Source organism: Rousettus aegyptiacus, unplaced genomic scaffold (assembly GCF_014176215.1).
Source record: "Rousettus aegyptiacus isolate mRouAeg1 unplaced genomic scaffold, mRouAeg1.p scaffold_m13_p_4, whole genome shotgun sequence".
Lineage (NCBI taxonomy): Eukaryota > Metazoa > Chordata > Mammalia > Chiroptera > Pteropodidae > Rousettus > Rousettus aegyptiacus.
Window position 1 is genome coordinate 40,442,345 of NW_023416307.1, and position 16,900 is coordinate 40,459,244.

The 16,900-nt window shown below is 40.8% G+C and overlaps 1 protein-coding gene across 2 annotated transcripts in view; it reads left to right on the plus strand.

Annotated features, from left to right (window-relative positions):
* Positions 1 to 10,798: 10,798 nt before the first annotated feature.
* Positions 10,799 to 16,900, plus strand: part of KLHL24 (kelch like family member 24) — a 36,456-nt gene continuing 30,354 nt past the window's right edge. Inside the window, exons 1-2 of one of the 2 annotated variants that reach the window (XM_016137998.2) lie at positions 10,800 to 10,935; positions 16,814 to 16,876. The gene's annotated coding sequence lies outside the window, so the exon portion shown is untranslated. Of the gene's footprint in view, positions 10,936 to 16,813; positions 16,877 to 16,900 lie in introns of both variants that reach the window. The other variant, XM_016137999.2, reaches the window with a different exon arrangement.

A 16,900-nucleotide genomic window follows, 5' to 3' on the forward strand; every position in this document is an offset into this window, starting at 1 on the left:
AAAAATACATAACAATCCTTGATGTGTCTGCACCAAATAATGTAGCTTCAATATACATGAAGCAAAACTGGTTGAACTGAAAGGAGAAAGACAGATCCATAATTATATTTAGAGATATAAACACTTCTTCAATTGACAGAATGAATAGACAGAAAATCAGTAAGAACATCAAAGATTTGAACAGCACTATTGATCAATTTAGCCTAATTGACATTTCTAGAACATGCTGATCAACAACAAAAGCTACCTCCTTTTCAAATGTACATGAAATAGTCACTAAGATAGACCATGTGTTGGGCCATTAAACTATAGGGCCATTATTGTTTTGAATTATTTTTAATTCTTAACCAGAAATCGAGTCTTAAGTCCTTGGTTAATTTCTATGATACTGGATTCTGCCCTGCTCTTTATACTTTGGAGGGTGAACCAAGCTCCTGAGGTCCAATCCTTGTACCTTGAGATCTTGCAATGTTCTGCTTATCTCCCTGGCACTAAATTACTAGACTTGCCTGGCCACTAGCCACTAAAACTTACTCCTTTTACCTGTCCCACCCTTATGAGTCCCTAGGCTCTGGTTCCAGCTACCTAGGGTCTGGCTCACTCATTCAGTCAACAAGCATTTATTAAGCACCTACTATGTACCAGGCACTGAGCAATGTGCTGGAAATATAGCCAAAACAAGTCACACATTGTCACTTTTTCAAAGTAATTACAGTCTAGTGGGGGATACAGACAAGTAGTAAGATAATTACAGAACACTGCAATAAGTCCTATGAGCAAACAAGTCCAGGGAGTTCCAAAACCATGGAGGATGGATACCTAACTTGGACTTCAGGTTTAAGAAAGACTTTCTAGAGGTAATAAAATCAAAGCTGAGACCCGAAGGATGAGTAGGAATTAGCCAGAAGGACAAGAAGAGTAGCAAAATGTTCTTGTCCAATAGTTCTCAAAATGTGTTTCCAGACCAGTAGCATCAGCTTCAACTGAGAACTTGTTAGAAATACAAGTCTCCAGATCCTTCCCCACACCCTCAGAATCAGAAATTCTAGATGTGGGACCCCGCCATATTTGTTTTAACAAATCCTCCAGTTGATTCTGATGCATGGTAAAGGTTGAGAATCACTGCTCTGGGCTGAGGAACAAGATGTACAAAGGCCTGGAGAGATGGCTTCCTTCTCCTCCAATTTATATTCATCAATTATGAGAATGATGATTCCAGCGCTTATCTGAGATGACAATACCACACCTCTCAGTAAGTCCTTGCATAACAGAAAAATAGAATAGGGAAGGACTACCACTTGTTAAATAAATAGTATACACCAAGCCCTATGCTTCACATTGTTTCTTTTATCTAAGCCTCACTACATCTTTTTTATCATGTCCATTTCACAGATATGGAACCCGAGGTTCAGAGACATTAAGGAATTTTGCCCAACCTCACTCAGCTAGTCAGTACCAGAACTAGAATTTGAATCCAGTTCTCTCTGAGTCCAAAACCCAAAGATTTTCTACTCTGGCCCACTGCTTCTAAGTAAAAACATTTCAAGGCTAAGAGCTGGACCAGATCAGAACATAGACTGGACTCTTAGATGGACAGGACCAGGTAAGGTGGAGAAAGGAAATCCCAATCTTTCCTATGTTCCCTGCTTTCTGACTCTCCACTCCAGAAAGCTGTGATGACCAACAGACAAGAGCAACAAAGCCAAGATGAAAGCCAAGCCCAGTGTTTCTCAGTAAAAAACAAAAACAAACAAACAAATAAAACATGTTAAAGCCTAATTGAAGTCTATGTTTCAGCTGAAGGCTTATCAGAAATAAATGGTACAATTATCTGGAAAACAATTTGATTAATATGTAGTAAGAGTCTTCCACTTTTAGATACTAACCTAATCACATTTATATACAAAATATAACCATGGGAAGTCACGATGTATTATTTTTTTTAAAAATGGAATAAAAATTATATACACAGTGTGATTCAGTCATGTTTAAAATACTTAATAAAAAAACTAGAAGGGAATATATCAAGATTTTAAAATAGTTTTCCCCCATCTAATACTCACAAAATAGCCTAAATTCTGAGAAAGATTTATGTACCAAGATGTTCTTTACAATATTTTAACAGCAAATCTCTAGAAGCAACTCAAATGTCCAATGTTTTTTAAAAAGACGAATAAATTATGCTTCAATCACATGATAGAATACACAGCAATCATCCAAAGTGACAGTTTAAAACATATTTTTATCAAGACCTTGGCTCCTGCCTGCACCCTGCTACCCTCAGAGACAGAGCCTAGACATCTTTCCAAAATGATGGTGAGAGGCAGGCCCACAGAGGGCAAAACTCGACCATCTCTACTGTGACATCCTGGAAAATCTGTTATGATTTAAAGTCCTAGCTTTCCTCTCAGAGAATTTACCCTGCTATGTTAGGGATTAAATATGGATCCAGGAAACCTCAGATTAAATGTCGTTTAAACAGACTTAAACTGAAAGCAGTTTTATTTAAATCTCATCTCCTGACTGCTTACTCTCTAGCACCCTGCACACCCTAGATAGTGAGTTTCCTGTAGGTAGAGCTGTGACCAATTCACCTCCGAATCCCTAAGGACGATAGCACCATTGTTTCATTGTTGTCAATCATGATTTTATCAGTGACTGCCTCTTATTGCACTGGGGCAGGCCGGGCGCTGAACTCTCTACACCTAGGGTCAGCCAACTACTGCTCACAGACTAAATCAGCCTCCCATTTGCTTTGTAAGGTAGTTGCATTGGAATACACACACACACACACACACACACACACACACACACACAGAGTATTTGTGTGACCACAAGAATAGTCACGACCTATTATTAAGGAAAAAAGGTGGGATAAAAATTATATATACTGCATTATTCCAATCATGTTTAAAATGCTTAATAAAAAAGACAAGAAAGGGATATACAAAAATGTTAAAATAGCTTCTCCCTCATCTAACACCACAATCCTATTATAATATTTATGCCCATTCCACAGATGAAGAAGCAGGCAATTGTCTCTGGAGATAGAATTATGAGTAGTTTATTCCACTTCTTTACACTGCTTTTTATATTTTCTATAATTCCATCTCTTGTTTCTGTCCCAAGAGGTGGGAGGTGGGGTCCTGAAGGAAAAATCCAACAACAGTCCCTGAGGCTCAAGTGAATCCCCTCTGTCCGTGGACACAGCCTGCCATCTATTCTGGACCTCTGGGGAAGTGAGGACTTCCCTGAGGGGCTGGTCCCTTGAAAGCCTAGAAAGATCATCCTGTGCGTGCAGCTGTCTATAAAAGTTAAGTTAATTTAAATTTTAAAACCTGAGCCATCTCTGATTAATAAAATTAATTTAATTTCACTTAAAACCTGACCCAAGCCCATGGGGCTGTAACCTCACAAGGAAATCTGGAAACTTCCTGGTCCTGTTTCAGCCCCCAACTTCCATTTCCATCTTATTCATTCCTCTAGTTCAGAATCTCTGTGGAAACCAGAGAACCCAGCTTCCCTCTGCTTGTTCACTCAACTGATACTTCTTCATGCCCACAGCTTGCCTGGATCCTGCCTGAGCCCAGTGGTGACCAGCCCTCCACTTCTGCCATGCCCTGACGCCCAGCTTCCTGCCTGTTTGCCACCCATCCAGCCAACTCTCGAATCAGCTCTTAGTCCTGTCCTTAGCACACATGTGGCCACAATATTTTGTTAGTGAAGGTAGTGATCCAGAGGAGAAGTCAGATTTTGTTTCTGGTGGTGGGATCAGCAGGAGTTTCAGTGGTTCCTGAATTTGGTTAATAGCACAGAAACCAGCTCAGACAATCCGAATGCTCTCTATTTTTGCTCTTTCTGTCTCTTTGTTGTCACTTGTCACTACATTTCTTTTCCCACCACGTTTTACTGTTACCATTAAATTTTGTCTCAACCAGAAGTTCTCTGATTCTGAAAGTGAAACCATGGATAAGGGGGAACTACTGTATATATGAAATATTTGAGTGGCTGTATCGATAACAAAATGGCATTATGAACACTATTTTAATAAATGATTTATTTTAATCTTATTGAAAACTTCTCTTTAATAAAAAAATGGAAGGGAGAAATGAAAAATAAAATTAAAAATAAAAACGTAAGGAAACACTAGAAGTAATTGTACGCTAAAAAATTCGAAAAACATCAAAAACAAATTTGTCTTGGGTTTCATGTCTGCAACATTTAAGCAATATGACATTATATTCCTAAATACCTCCATAAAATTACCAGGATAAGAATTTTTATCCTGGATTTGTTCTTATTTCACTTATATGGAAAGTATTACTATGATGTATTACTATAACATGGTATGTTTTGCACACTCAAGTGAAAAACAAAGGGATGCAGGGTGAAATTTTTATGAGAAATGTAAGGGAGAAAGATACTCCCTGAGTTTGTTTTGTTTTCCAATAATATGGCAATCTTCAAAAGTTTTGCATTACAAAACATCAACTATGGCATTTGAATTAATGAATAAAAAGCAAGGTGCCCTCCAATTCCTTACTAGTCTTTGTGACAAAGATCATTCAAAGTTCATCCTGAAAAGCATCTAAATTTAGAGATTTGCTACCGGAGCAAAACTTGCATGTACCAGTAATAGAAGCAGGCAGGCTTTCCAAAGTATCTCAGGCATGTGTTTGCGATATTGTCACAAGCAAAGTCAAGAGTATCTAGCCCTGTGCGCTGGTGACCTGGGGGCCTTGCTGTTTTCTAGGCCAGTCACAGAGAGATCTGGGTCTGGAAGCAAAGGAGATTACACTATAGTGAGCACAGGTGCTTATTTTAATCCCATTAGTCAGGCACAAGTTTTTAATTTGAAAAGTGTATAGGTGTGCATAGTATTTTCAAAATGTCAAATGCTTACTGAAAGAAATACAGGTCTCCCTCAACCCCTGACTATTATTAGTCTGCAACTCAGAGGCAATCATAGTTTAAGCTCAGTTATGTGGCCATTGAGTGTGGATATTTTAAGAGCGGAGACAAACTGTTTCCATACATCTGGTGGGCAGTCTCTCTCTCTCTCTCTCTCTCTCTCTCTCTCTCTCTCTCTCTCTCTCTCTCTCTCTCTCTCTCTCTCTCTCTCTCTCTCATCTTATAAATGCCCACTAGGAAATACAAAAGAAGTTAGAGGTCAGGATCATAAGCGAGTATTTAGAAAGTCTGGCTTTGTTTTCGAAGTTAGTAAATCATTTCATTTCTTCAGGCTTGTTTTTCAAATCTTCATAATAGAGGTTATATGGTCTTTTATTCTTCTTTCCTTCTTTACCTCTCCTATTCTTAAAGCATAAAGGACATTTCTAGAATTGGTGCAGGAGGAAAAAACAATAATAACAACTTTGCTTTTTATTGAGTGCCTACTATATACCTGGCACTATATATTTTTTATTTCATCTTTATAACAATTCTATGAGGTAAGTGTTTTTATCTTCATTTTTGCAGATGAGAAAACTGAGAAAGATTAGGTAATTTACTCGAGGATATATAGCTATTAAGAAACGAAGCTAAATTTTGAACCTGGACTCTTCAAAGCCCCATGGAAAACACTTAGATTTTAAATCTTTAAAGGGAAACAGAGGACATGATTGTTAAAGTGCTGAGCTGATATTAGAGAATAAAACATTGCATAAAGTAGGGTAGTCCCTGGACAATCAGTGTGTGGGAACTGCTCTGAGAACATTTGGAAGGTTGCACAGTTCAAAACAGATGCTTCGGACAGAGCGTCTGATGAGCACAGAACAATAGAGTAAAATGCTTGGCCTCTCCGACCCCATCTTTTTTAATTCTGCTTTGTTCCTGTGGCCTTCAGGTAGATAGCCTCTTGCATATCGACATGTTAATCATTAGAGGAATCCTGTTTGCGGCTTGGGTTTTATAAAACACTGTCCCTTACCAAAAAAGTGCCTCTCCTGAAGAATAAGGAATGTACTGTTTATCAAAGATTTGCAGAAACCTGGTGACTGGACTCATGTCAACTAGAGTGAACAGACTAAGCACAATCTTCCTCAGACCCCTGTTGGCACCCAGATGTCTGTGGTCGTCAATCATCTTTTGCCCCTCCTGTTTCCCATCTCTCTTAATATAAAAGAAGGCTGAATTCTGTATTTTCTTAAGATGAATTTGAGGCACCAGTGGGTCTCCCATCTTCTCTGTTGGCACCTTCTTGATCAATAAACCTTTTCTTACTCCAAACTCTGACATTTTGAGTTCTGGCCTTTCAAAGCATTGGACACACAGACTTTGGACTGGTAAAAATGCATCAGGTGAGCTTACTAACATGAGAATTCTTAGACTGGAGAAGGGTGCGCCAGCATCAACAGACTTGATTTCTGAAGAAACTGGGTGGGTCTTTCAAGAACAGGAGAGGTCTGAAGCAGATATTCTTGGACACATCCAGTCCTTTCATACCTGCTAAAGAATCCCTGGGAGGGCTATCCACCAAGCAAAAGGGAACCACAGATGGAAAAGACACACTCTCAGAAACTGCAGGCTTTTGAAAGAGTAGTGCCAGGTACAGTATAAAAAGATCAAGTTGGAATCAGTACATGTCTCTTAAATGTCATAGGGTGGCAAGAAACTGGAGATGAAGTCAAAGTCTGCTGGGGCCAACAGCAGGAATTTTATATGGACTCATAGCCATCTGTGGGACAGATTGCTGAGCAGCGCTAAGAGTAGGAACATGGTCATATTTAAAACTGGCCTAAGCTTGTGACCAGATGCCAAGAGCAAGAGGAGACATTTTCCATACGTGTTCATACCTAGGAGGGTTTCACAGCAGGTCATGTGAAAAGGTGTAATGAGGTATTCCTTGGAAAACCAGGCCCACCTAGAACAGTCAGAGCTGACAAACTATCAAATTTCTTCTGAGATCAGAGGGGCCACTGGGGAAGTAATTAAGGAAGAAGAGAGGGAGGTATAATCAGATGTCCTCGGGGAAAAAGAATGAAGAGAAGAGCAGGGACTCGCTTCATGGTACAGGGAGGATGCAAGTATGCTTCGGCCCCCTTAGGTCAGAGCCCTGGTGTCATGATGATGACCAGTCACCCTTATCTGCATATAGTAGGGCAAATTTGGGTCCAAACAGCATCCTGAGGCCACAGATGCACCAACTCCTAGCATCTCATCCACTTTAACCTGTGAAGAACAGTTTCAAGAACAAAGCAAGGATTGCCACCCTACCTCACCCCACTCCCAGGAGATAGAAAGCTCACTTTTATTACAGTTGTGAGGAAAGACACCTTTTGGCAGACTGTGCTGATGAGAACAAAGCTCAGGGAGGGGAGAGGGAGCTCATCTTCCAAGTGAAAAGGTGTAATGAGGTACATACCTTCTTTCTCCAATCTCAAAATGGAAAATTTTTCCACCTGTATCTTTCTTTGTTGAATCCTAATGCTACTGTGTTTGACCCCAAGTTTTAACTGGTCTAATGGAGTTCATGACTGACTGGGTTGGGGTAGCAGTGGGGCCCCAGAGCAGCAACTCAAAACTCTTCTGGTAGCTACAAAGCTAGGGAAAGTCAGACCTCTGCATCCAAAAAGGCTTCAGAGCTGAGTCACTCTAACCTCACCAAAGGAGAAGGAAGAGAAGGGGTGGGCCTCAAGACTGGAGAGACTCAGGTGCCATGAGCAAATAGTGTACTGTGTTTACTCCTCTCTTCACTCAACACTCTGAGGGGTATTATGTAACACACTTGTCGAGATGTTAAATATGTCTGTGGAGGAATACAGGATGGGGAGAGGCAAAGCTAATTTGTTATTTATGATATTCTCTGTCTTCTGACAACTAGAACTCTCTTGTTTAAAAGGTAATGAGTGTGAAAATGGAAATTACTGAGAAAAAAAAAGATGGGTGAGGGTTGTCTAGAAGGAAGGTGGCAGAGATCATAGAAAAGGAGGAAACCCAAGCTGCTGGCTGGAGAGAGGCCCAGAGAGAGTGTGTCTGGCAAGAAAAGAGGAGTAGCTGAGAGGAGCTGAGGCGAGACAACAGAGATGTTTAAAGGGAATTGTTACGGAGTTTTGCGGTATTCGATGCCATGTAATTCTCTCTTTGTGAAACCTTCTGTAAAATCTCCATTCATCAGTGCTTTGGGATTTGTTGCAGGAGAGGAGCTCAAAGTGCCAAGCCCATAGCTAGTCAAAGGACCCAGCTGTATTCAGGAGCTGAGTGTCCCATTCTAAAGGATGAGGGAGGTGCGCATGGCTTCACAGTCAATGGAAGAGAGAGGAGAGAATCAGAGAAGGCCCCACAGAAGAGGTAACATCAGAGAGGAGCCTTTAAAAAGGACCAACATTTTTACTACAATTGGGAACAGGAGAATTTCAAGTATGAGACCAAGAGCAGAGGTGGAGCAGTCCGAAAGTGTTTGCAGCAGGTCATGTGAAAGTGTTTAGGTAGTGATGATTGTCTGCATGGGGGAAAAAGAGTAGGCTGGAGAGAGAAAGAGAGAGAGAGAGAGAGAGAGAGAGAGAGAGAGAGAGAGAGAGAGAATGAATCACTGGAGAAATTCCAGATGCTTGGCAACCTGAAACCTTAGAAACTGTCAGGGATGCTCTGGAAAGCAAAACAAGGACTGTCATGTGCTATTTGCAAGAAGACAGAACATGGAACAATATATTATGTCCCCAAAAGGAGAGGCTGCCCCCACTCCAGGTATCTGTCTCCTTCAAATAATCAGGCCAACCTGGATTGTAAACACTACATAAAATAAATCACATTACAGCTTAATCTCAGAAGATTCTCCCTGGGCTTGACTGCTCTGCTTATATTCCGGTCCCAGCTGAGAAAATGGCTGCTACCTGGCCATGCTCACTGACTTGTGGGCTAGGCCTAACTTCCAGGGTCCTTCACCGATGCTGAAACCACTCATACTCTGGCTGCTTGAGGTGCTCCCACACCCACCAGTAAGCCTCTGCTGTCTCCAGGGCTGCCCTCCTTTCCTTCCTCTCTCAGTGGTGATTGATCACCCTATACCAATCTGCCCTAAGAGAATCTGAGGAACTTGTCATGCAGCCAAGTTCAACTGGATCCCAGGGGGTCCAGTGGCACTTTTTGTTTTCTCTCTGTTTCCCTTAACATCAAGAAGTAGAGATCCTCAAGGAGAAGGGACCCATAAGCTGACCCCTGGGAGAAAGAGTAGGAACTAGCCTAGTGAATGGGGTGAAAGGAAGGAGGGAGCAAGGAGGCCTAGGGAGGAGGATATGGATGGAAATGGCCTAGAGACAGAGAGAGTGGGTCCTTTGGGCAACTATGTTTCATTCATTGAGTCTGGTGTTTGGGAACAGAGGTAGACCCCAGGATGCATCAGAAAGAACCTTGTATGCACCTCCAGGGAACTGGGACTTTATCAAGGCAGTGAGGACCAACAGGTGCTCACTGTTCTAGGAAAAACAAAAATTCATACAAGAAATTGTATACTCTTTGACTCAGCATTGAATAATAAATACAATCTTAATAACGTAAACATTAAATAATTATTTAACCAGAATTATAATATTGGAAGGATGGGGTACAGGGATGACAACTTCTTTAATAGGAAATAGCCATACGCTATATGGAAATATAGACGTAAATACCAGAATAGTTCAAATAGTTGAAAGTAGTTGCTTCTGAAGAATCAGAAATAGGGAAGGGTGGGAAACGGGACTGCTGTCACACTACCAGCCTTGTAGTATTTAATTTTGTAAACAAACTATTTAGAAAGATAATCGCATACCTATATTAACATGAATAAAATTATTTTAAAATTTATGTGTGAACTCCAGCTTCACCACTTAATAACTGAGTGACCAGGGGCCAACTCTTTATCCTCTCTGTGGCTTAGTTTCTTCACCTGTAAAATGGGATAGTAATGCCTATCTTCCTGAGTTATTATGAGGATTAATAATTAATAAAGTATATATGTAAAATGCCTAACACTACATCTGGAGCTTAGCAGGAACTCAATAAGTGGCACGCATTTGCATTTTTAATGATAGAAAAGAGGCCTAAAAAGCATGTTTAAAAAGCCTGGACACAGACCTTCTATGTTATATACATCTCTGGTCATTGCAACACACCCCTTATTTAATAAAGGCATGCCTGTATTCATAAAGAAGAGAATGATATCAGAAACCAAAACCTAGTTAAATATTTGAAAGTCAGGAGGTACACCCACCCTTGAAAAAAGATATTTGTAGAAACAAAGAGACAAAATAATGTCTTTTGGTGAATAGATCTGCCTTGGAAAACAGGGATTTGCACAATTTTGATTTGCACGCACGTCTAAAATAAAAAGCTAACCTGGGATTTGATACAGGTGATAGGAACAGATTAAAGAAAGACGGTTTCCCTGCGCCGTCTAGCGACCAGGGTTCTAGTCCCTTTCACCGCTCAGGCTCTCAGATTTCATAATTGGCTATTTAAAAAGATCTCTAAGCCTTGATCAAAGCTTTAAGTTTCTGCAACTTCTTGGTAACGTGCTTTTGCCTTGGACGTGGCAATAAACATACGACCCAGGTTTCTCACTAGGCTCCTAACACGGATGCATTTTCTTAACCGGTCCCTACCTAAAACACAGTATTTCTGAACAAGCAGCCCTCTGACCGGCTCTTTTCCGGTTCTGCACCGGACAACGCTCTATAGTGGGAAACCCAAGTGGCCTCCGTGATCGCCCTCGGAGTGGGAACTACACCTCCCAGGGTGCCCCGGGGCGGGAGCCCACTCGGATTGGCCAAAGATCAGTGATGCTCAGTGTTTTGGCCCGGACGGTCACATGTTTCCTTTGTTGTGAGCTGTGGCAGAGACTGGTGGCTCGAGGAGACGCCGGCGCTGGAGGGAGCGCTGCGCCGCTAGCTGCTAAGGGACCGCGGGGGCAGCCGCTGCTGGCCACTGCTGCTGGCCGCTTCGAGCCTTCGCCGAGAGGTACCCGGGGATGACAGCTCCAGAACCCGCGGAAAGGCGAGGAACTGGCCAGAGCCGGGGGCGGAGGGGCGATAGAGTTCACGACCACTGGGGTGTCAGCAAGAGGGAAGCCAGCGGAGGCCGGCCTCTCGGAGCCAGACGAGAGATCTAAGGAGAGATTGCGACTGGGGCCGCAGGGCCTCTTTCTGGCATGAGGGCGTCTCCAGGGCTCCCCTGGGGGTCTTCAGTCCTGGCTCGGTAACGACAGTCCTGAAGGGAGGGCACCTCCGCCTCCTGGCACTGCCGCCCCGGAACCGCGGCGCTGCTGACGCGCCCCGCGGGGGGCGGGTTGGGAGGGGCATGGCCGCCGGGGCTGGGGGTAGCAGGTGCGAGCTACCCCGCCGCTTAGGGGTGGGGCCGCTGCAGAGAAGGATTGGGGTGACGGGTCCTGCATGTTGCCATAAGGCTTCGGAAGGGGTGCTGCTCTTTTTTAATCGAAGGAAGCACTGAGAATGAGAAGGCCTCAAATCAAGCCTTCCCGTTTGGTGGGGGCGACTGTTGTCTGTCAGGGAGGACTGACGGGGGCAAGGTGCGTCCCCAGACTACGGACCAGAGAGGCCCCATTAAAGCGGTTGCGAAATGTGCTCGGCACTGTCACCTGACCGTTACCCCCGCCCCCACACCCTGCGAGCCTTTGTTTACCACGGATCGCGGCGGGGCCCGCGCCGGGAACCCGGCCCTGGAGCGACCGTCCCCGGGGAGCCGGGGCGGGCGGGGGAGCGGGCGTTCCGCCGACGGAGTCCGGGCCTAACATCCCCACCTTCCTACAACTCCAGGACTCGGTTTCTTAATTTAGTTCCTAGCATCCCCGCTCCCAAGTTCTGGACGCTCGGGGCGCAGACTGTTATCTCGGCCTGGATTGGGCGCCTGCGGCGGCTTGTGGGCGGAGACAATGGAGCGAGTTCCGAGTGTTTATTGGCGGTTGTCTTGTCGCTAGGTGGTCCTGCCCTAGCAGTTCTTCTCCGCCCCCTTGAAGGTGATGTGGAGGACGCGCGGGAGCGCGCGCTCTCGTCTCTCGTGCAGCTGCGGCCTGAGCGGAGCCGGCGGCGCGCGCTCCCGCGCGGAACGCTGGCTGGAGTCCGAGCCATCCCGCCGCCCCTGCGTGAGCGCCGCGGTTTCTGCCGCAGCTTTGGGGCAGTTCTGCGTCCGCTGGGAACGCCAGCAGTTGCTCGCTCTCCTGGACTTCATAATTAGCACGGTTTAATTGGTGTCGCCTTATCTGCCAGGATAATGGGAAGGACATCTTCTTCTTGTGAATTTGTTCTGTATACAAGATTTAAATAGCTAAAAAAGGGCCATAACGCCACATTTTAGGGGGCCTCATTCACCCAGAGGGGGTGATTTGTCACAGTTTTCGTGGATTTTATCGATTAATCACGCTCTCGAGCAGCTTTTTAAAGAAGTCACGTCTTAGTATTTGCAGCTACAGAACGTTTAGGTTCACCAGCTGAGATTGATTTTTATTGGGTACGTAAAGTCGATTTAACATCTGCATCTTGCCGACTTAAGTTGTAAAATTAGATTTCCTACGAAAGGTGGCCTCAGGATATCCTCCTAAAAGTAGAGATTCTTCTATGCCCCGATTTAAATGAGTTGTTTTCCTGGTATTAATCCCCGTGGTAATTCAGAATTTGTAAGTGATCTGTAAATGTCTTGTCTTAAAATTATAAAGTGACTAATAAAATCTTCAAGATATTTTTAGCCATAATGGGTTGAAGATGATGTTTTCCTAATCTCTTGAGATCCTAGAAATAGGGTACTCGGGTCTTAATCAGATTTTCTTTTCCTGTAAATCTGTAGGAATTCACCGAAAACTTAATGCATTTCTGTAGAAGGTAGATTGAGCTCGCTGGGTGAAGCAGGAATTGAATATGATGGTTCTCCTTGGTTATGCATTTTTATATTTTTTTTAAATTGAAGTGGAGATGACTACACAAGGAGGAACAGCTTTTGTGATCCCACTCTACCTTGTCACTTGTGTGCTCAGGGCTTTTAACATATCTAAATATGTACAAAATGTAAACTTCTAACCTTTAAAAAATAATATAAAACAACCTCTCAAAAGCCTCCTTAGTCAAAGGAAAGCCTGTGACTTAGTCTCTAAACAGGAAGAAGAAATAGTAGTCTGAGTTAGGGCTATCGGCTTTAATTTAAACTTTCCTGGCTTTTGTCCAAGTTCCTAAATCCTTAATGCTTTTTCAGAAAACTTCCTTTTAACTTCCTTGTTTTCTGCCATTTCATTAAAATCCAAAGGTCAAGCCTAATGAAAAATTAATACTATTTATTAACTAATGGCTGCAGTTATTTTTATATATATATATTTTATCTAGAAATTTGGGGTATCCTTTTTCAATAAATAGGTATGGACTGTATAATGGAAAATGTAAAGAAAATATCCTCATAAGTGCAGTATATAAAAATACATTTTATATGATTCTATTTCTGTTGTAACTGATTCAAAGAGTGTGTGGCCACTTGACAACCCTCGACATTTTAAAACCCTATTCTATTAAAAACACAATAGCTAAACTAACTTTTTTAATTGCAGAATTTGTCACTTTGCCTAAATTCATTACTCGGCATATCTCAGAATCTACTAAATTGTATTTAAATATGATTAGGATTTACTCTTTACTCAGTTGTCTCTGAAAGTTATTTTTGTAAATAATTTGTGTCACCACAAAGAAATAAAAATCATGACTTACAAATGTTTTCATACATGGAGAAGTCATCTAAAATACTGAATCTCAAACTTGTTCAAGTAGCAAAGCACTGGGTAGTGTCCTTGCAAATTTAATTAATTCTAGTAAGAGAACCCAAAACAATTTTGCTAACAGAAAGCATAACTATAATATATATATGTCTTTTTTTAAAAAAAATAAAACAGTGCATTAACTACCTAAAAGAAACATTAGTGAGATAAAACCAGTTAAGTTTATATGTCTAGTCTACTGAGAAGCATGAGTAGTCTCAATAGGATGGCTTAATGCCAGGTATGATGTTTAATGAGTAACAATTTTATTTTCTTCCTTTAAGGGAAGGGGAATATTAGTAACCAAAGGTTTTAAGGCAAGGGACAGAAACACTGGATGGAGAAATTCGAATTTTTTTGTTCTGTGATTTGGGAAAAAATAGTATTCTTTTGTAGTTATAGAATTGTATGGTTTAGTCAGACATTGTTTAGCGCTCCTAAATTTTCATCATCAGATACCTCTTACTTATTTTTCTCTCATTAACTGAGGTCTTAATGTATTGACCATTTGTGGTTCTAGTTAACAGACAATAATCACTAGTTGCTATCATTCTAGACAGAGAAATTCAAGGTTTTCATTGGTTTCTGATATCTTAAGTGGGTAAATATATTCTTGATGGTTCCATTAAGAAATTAGAAATGTTGAAAATAGCAGCCTGAAGCTTGGATTTTTCCTTCCTTCCTTCCTTCCTTCCTTCCTTCCTTCCTTCCTTCCTTCCTTCCTTCCTTCCTTCCTTTCTATATTATTTATTCTTTAGGCAAGGCAACCCTTGGTTGACCTCACAAATTGCAAGGACCTTGTCACTTTACAATCTCTCTCTCTCTCTCTCTCTCTCTCTCTCTCTCTCTCTCTCTCTCTCTCTCTCTCTCTCTTTTTTTATGCCTACAACACTTGGTCTTCCTAGGTGGTCTCCCGTTCAAGTACTAACCTGGCCCGACCCTGCTTCTGAGATCAGACTGGATCAGACTTGTTCAGGGTGGCATGGCCGTAGACAAAGCCTGGGTTTTAAGTATTACATTTGTAAAACTTTATTCAGGAACCATTGCTCCAAGTAAAGCTTTAAATTGAAATTTTAAGAGTGTAAGTTTTATAATTGTTTAAAATGGCCATTAAATAGAAAAGTTCAAATGTTCAAATAAATAAATTACCTTTTGAGAAAATAGGGCAAAAATATCTGAAATTTATAAAAACTGCTTGATTTTATGTAGTACCAGGTTAAATACAATTTCTAGTTATTTTTAAACAATGGATTTACTATGTTGCAGTTATTTCTGGATTTACTATGTTGCAGTTATTTCTGGCTTCTTTTGATTTACTATGTATCTTTAAAGATGAACCTCTTCTTGGTTAGTCTTTTTGTTGTCTGTTATGTAGCTCTTCACTCAAGGTTAAATTTGAGAAAATGAAGTAGTGTAGAGCATAGCATGTGTCAGTTCACTACTGCAGGTTATAGGGACCATGTTAGTCAAAATGTTGTTGGTTTCCTTTGCTTTCTGATATTTGTCTTTATAAACCCCTCATTAATCTGTACTACCTTTAAGGCTGATAGTAACTTCTTTCTTTGTATAGAATTCCTGCATTCTGAAGGAAAAATAAACTTGGTTGCAGTACAGCTACCCTCTAATCAATTCTGATATTATATATCTCCTTAGGACTTTGTACACTGACCTCCTCTATCCCTTGTCCTTACTATCTATTAGGTTGGTAAGTATTACCTAAAAGCCCTGCAGAAAATGTCCATTTGAATTGCCTTGCCCTTCTTCTGCTCCTTAAGGTATAATTCTAAGACCAGATCAGTCATGAAAGAATCCATTCCAATTTGTGCTTGTTTCCTGCTAGGGAAATACCGAGAAGTCGAATTTATTAGTCTTGGAGTTCTTATTTGGTTGTAATCTTAGCCAATCCCACAGAGTTTAAAATTGGATCTGAATCCAATATTTGTGACCTCAGTGCCAGACAGAGAGTAGGCTCTCCATAATTGTTTCTTGAATTGACCGGAATCTCTGTGTTGGCTCAGGATCTGTTTGTCCATTGGGAAGAAGCACTTAGCTAAGACTAACAATCCCCTAATTAGACCAAGTTGAAATATTCTTTATTGAGGGTACATACAAATAAGACTGACTTCTACAAGTAAAGAAATACATAAGATAACATTTATAGCATCATCAGGGTATAGACATGTGTCTGTGTACATCTGTAGAAAAAAATCGGTAGTTCATATCTTGGTCTTCAGGATCAACTTTTTGAATTTGCCTAAACTTGTTAAGAATTTATGAGTTCTATTTATAGATCTGGGCAAGAAACCAGAACCACTTGTGTTTAAATATTACTGCTATTCTGTGCACAGTTCATGGTACTAATAGTATTTTCCCTTAAGCATTCCTCTCCTCCTCTTCCACTAAAAAAAAAAAAAGAAAAAGAAAAAGAAATTGTACTGAATTAGTTGGTTTCTACAAGTACTAAGTGTATATAAAGTTCAACAAAGCGGAAGAAGTATGCATTTATTAAAAGATTAAAAATAATCATTTAATAAGCTTGGAGACTCTATATGGGTAATCTGTATAGTCTATATAGATAACTATGAATTAAAAATGAATTTTTCCTTGTATTACCCGGAATATGTAAATTTTCTGAAATTAATTCCATTGTTATATAATACATAATAATTAACTATTCGCTTTTGATAGACCAACTCAGAATTATTTAATGGCTCCAAACTCAGATGAAATATTTATTACCAGACACTCTTCAATTAGCCAATGCAGAATTATCACAGGATATGTATTTTCTCATTTCAATGCCACCATTAGTTTACTGTGGACACAAATGTTTGTTTATTCATCTTTCACTTAGAAACTCTTATTTAAGGGTAAATTGTAAAGAAGTTGATAAATAATGAAACTAATAGTATAAAATATAAAATTATTAATTTGCTTTAAGGAATTGTTATTCAATAATGATTTTCTATGCAAAAGTTAACTTCCATTCAGAAACTAACCTCTACTAAAAACTTTTTCAACGTGTTAGTAAATTACATGAAGTGATTTGTATCTGATTTCTATGTTACTGTTCTCCATTTATTTTAGGTTTGGAAATTAAAACAACACAAATATTTTGACTGGAGTTTTGATCAAGCAAATGCTAAAAAGGTATTCATAATATATAAACTATTT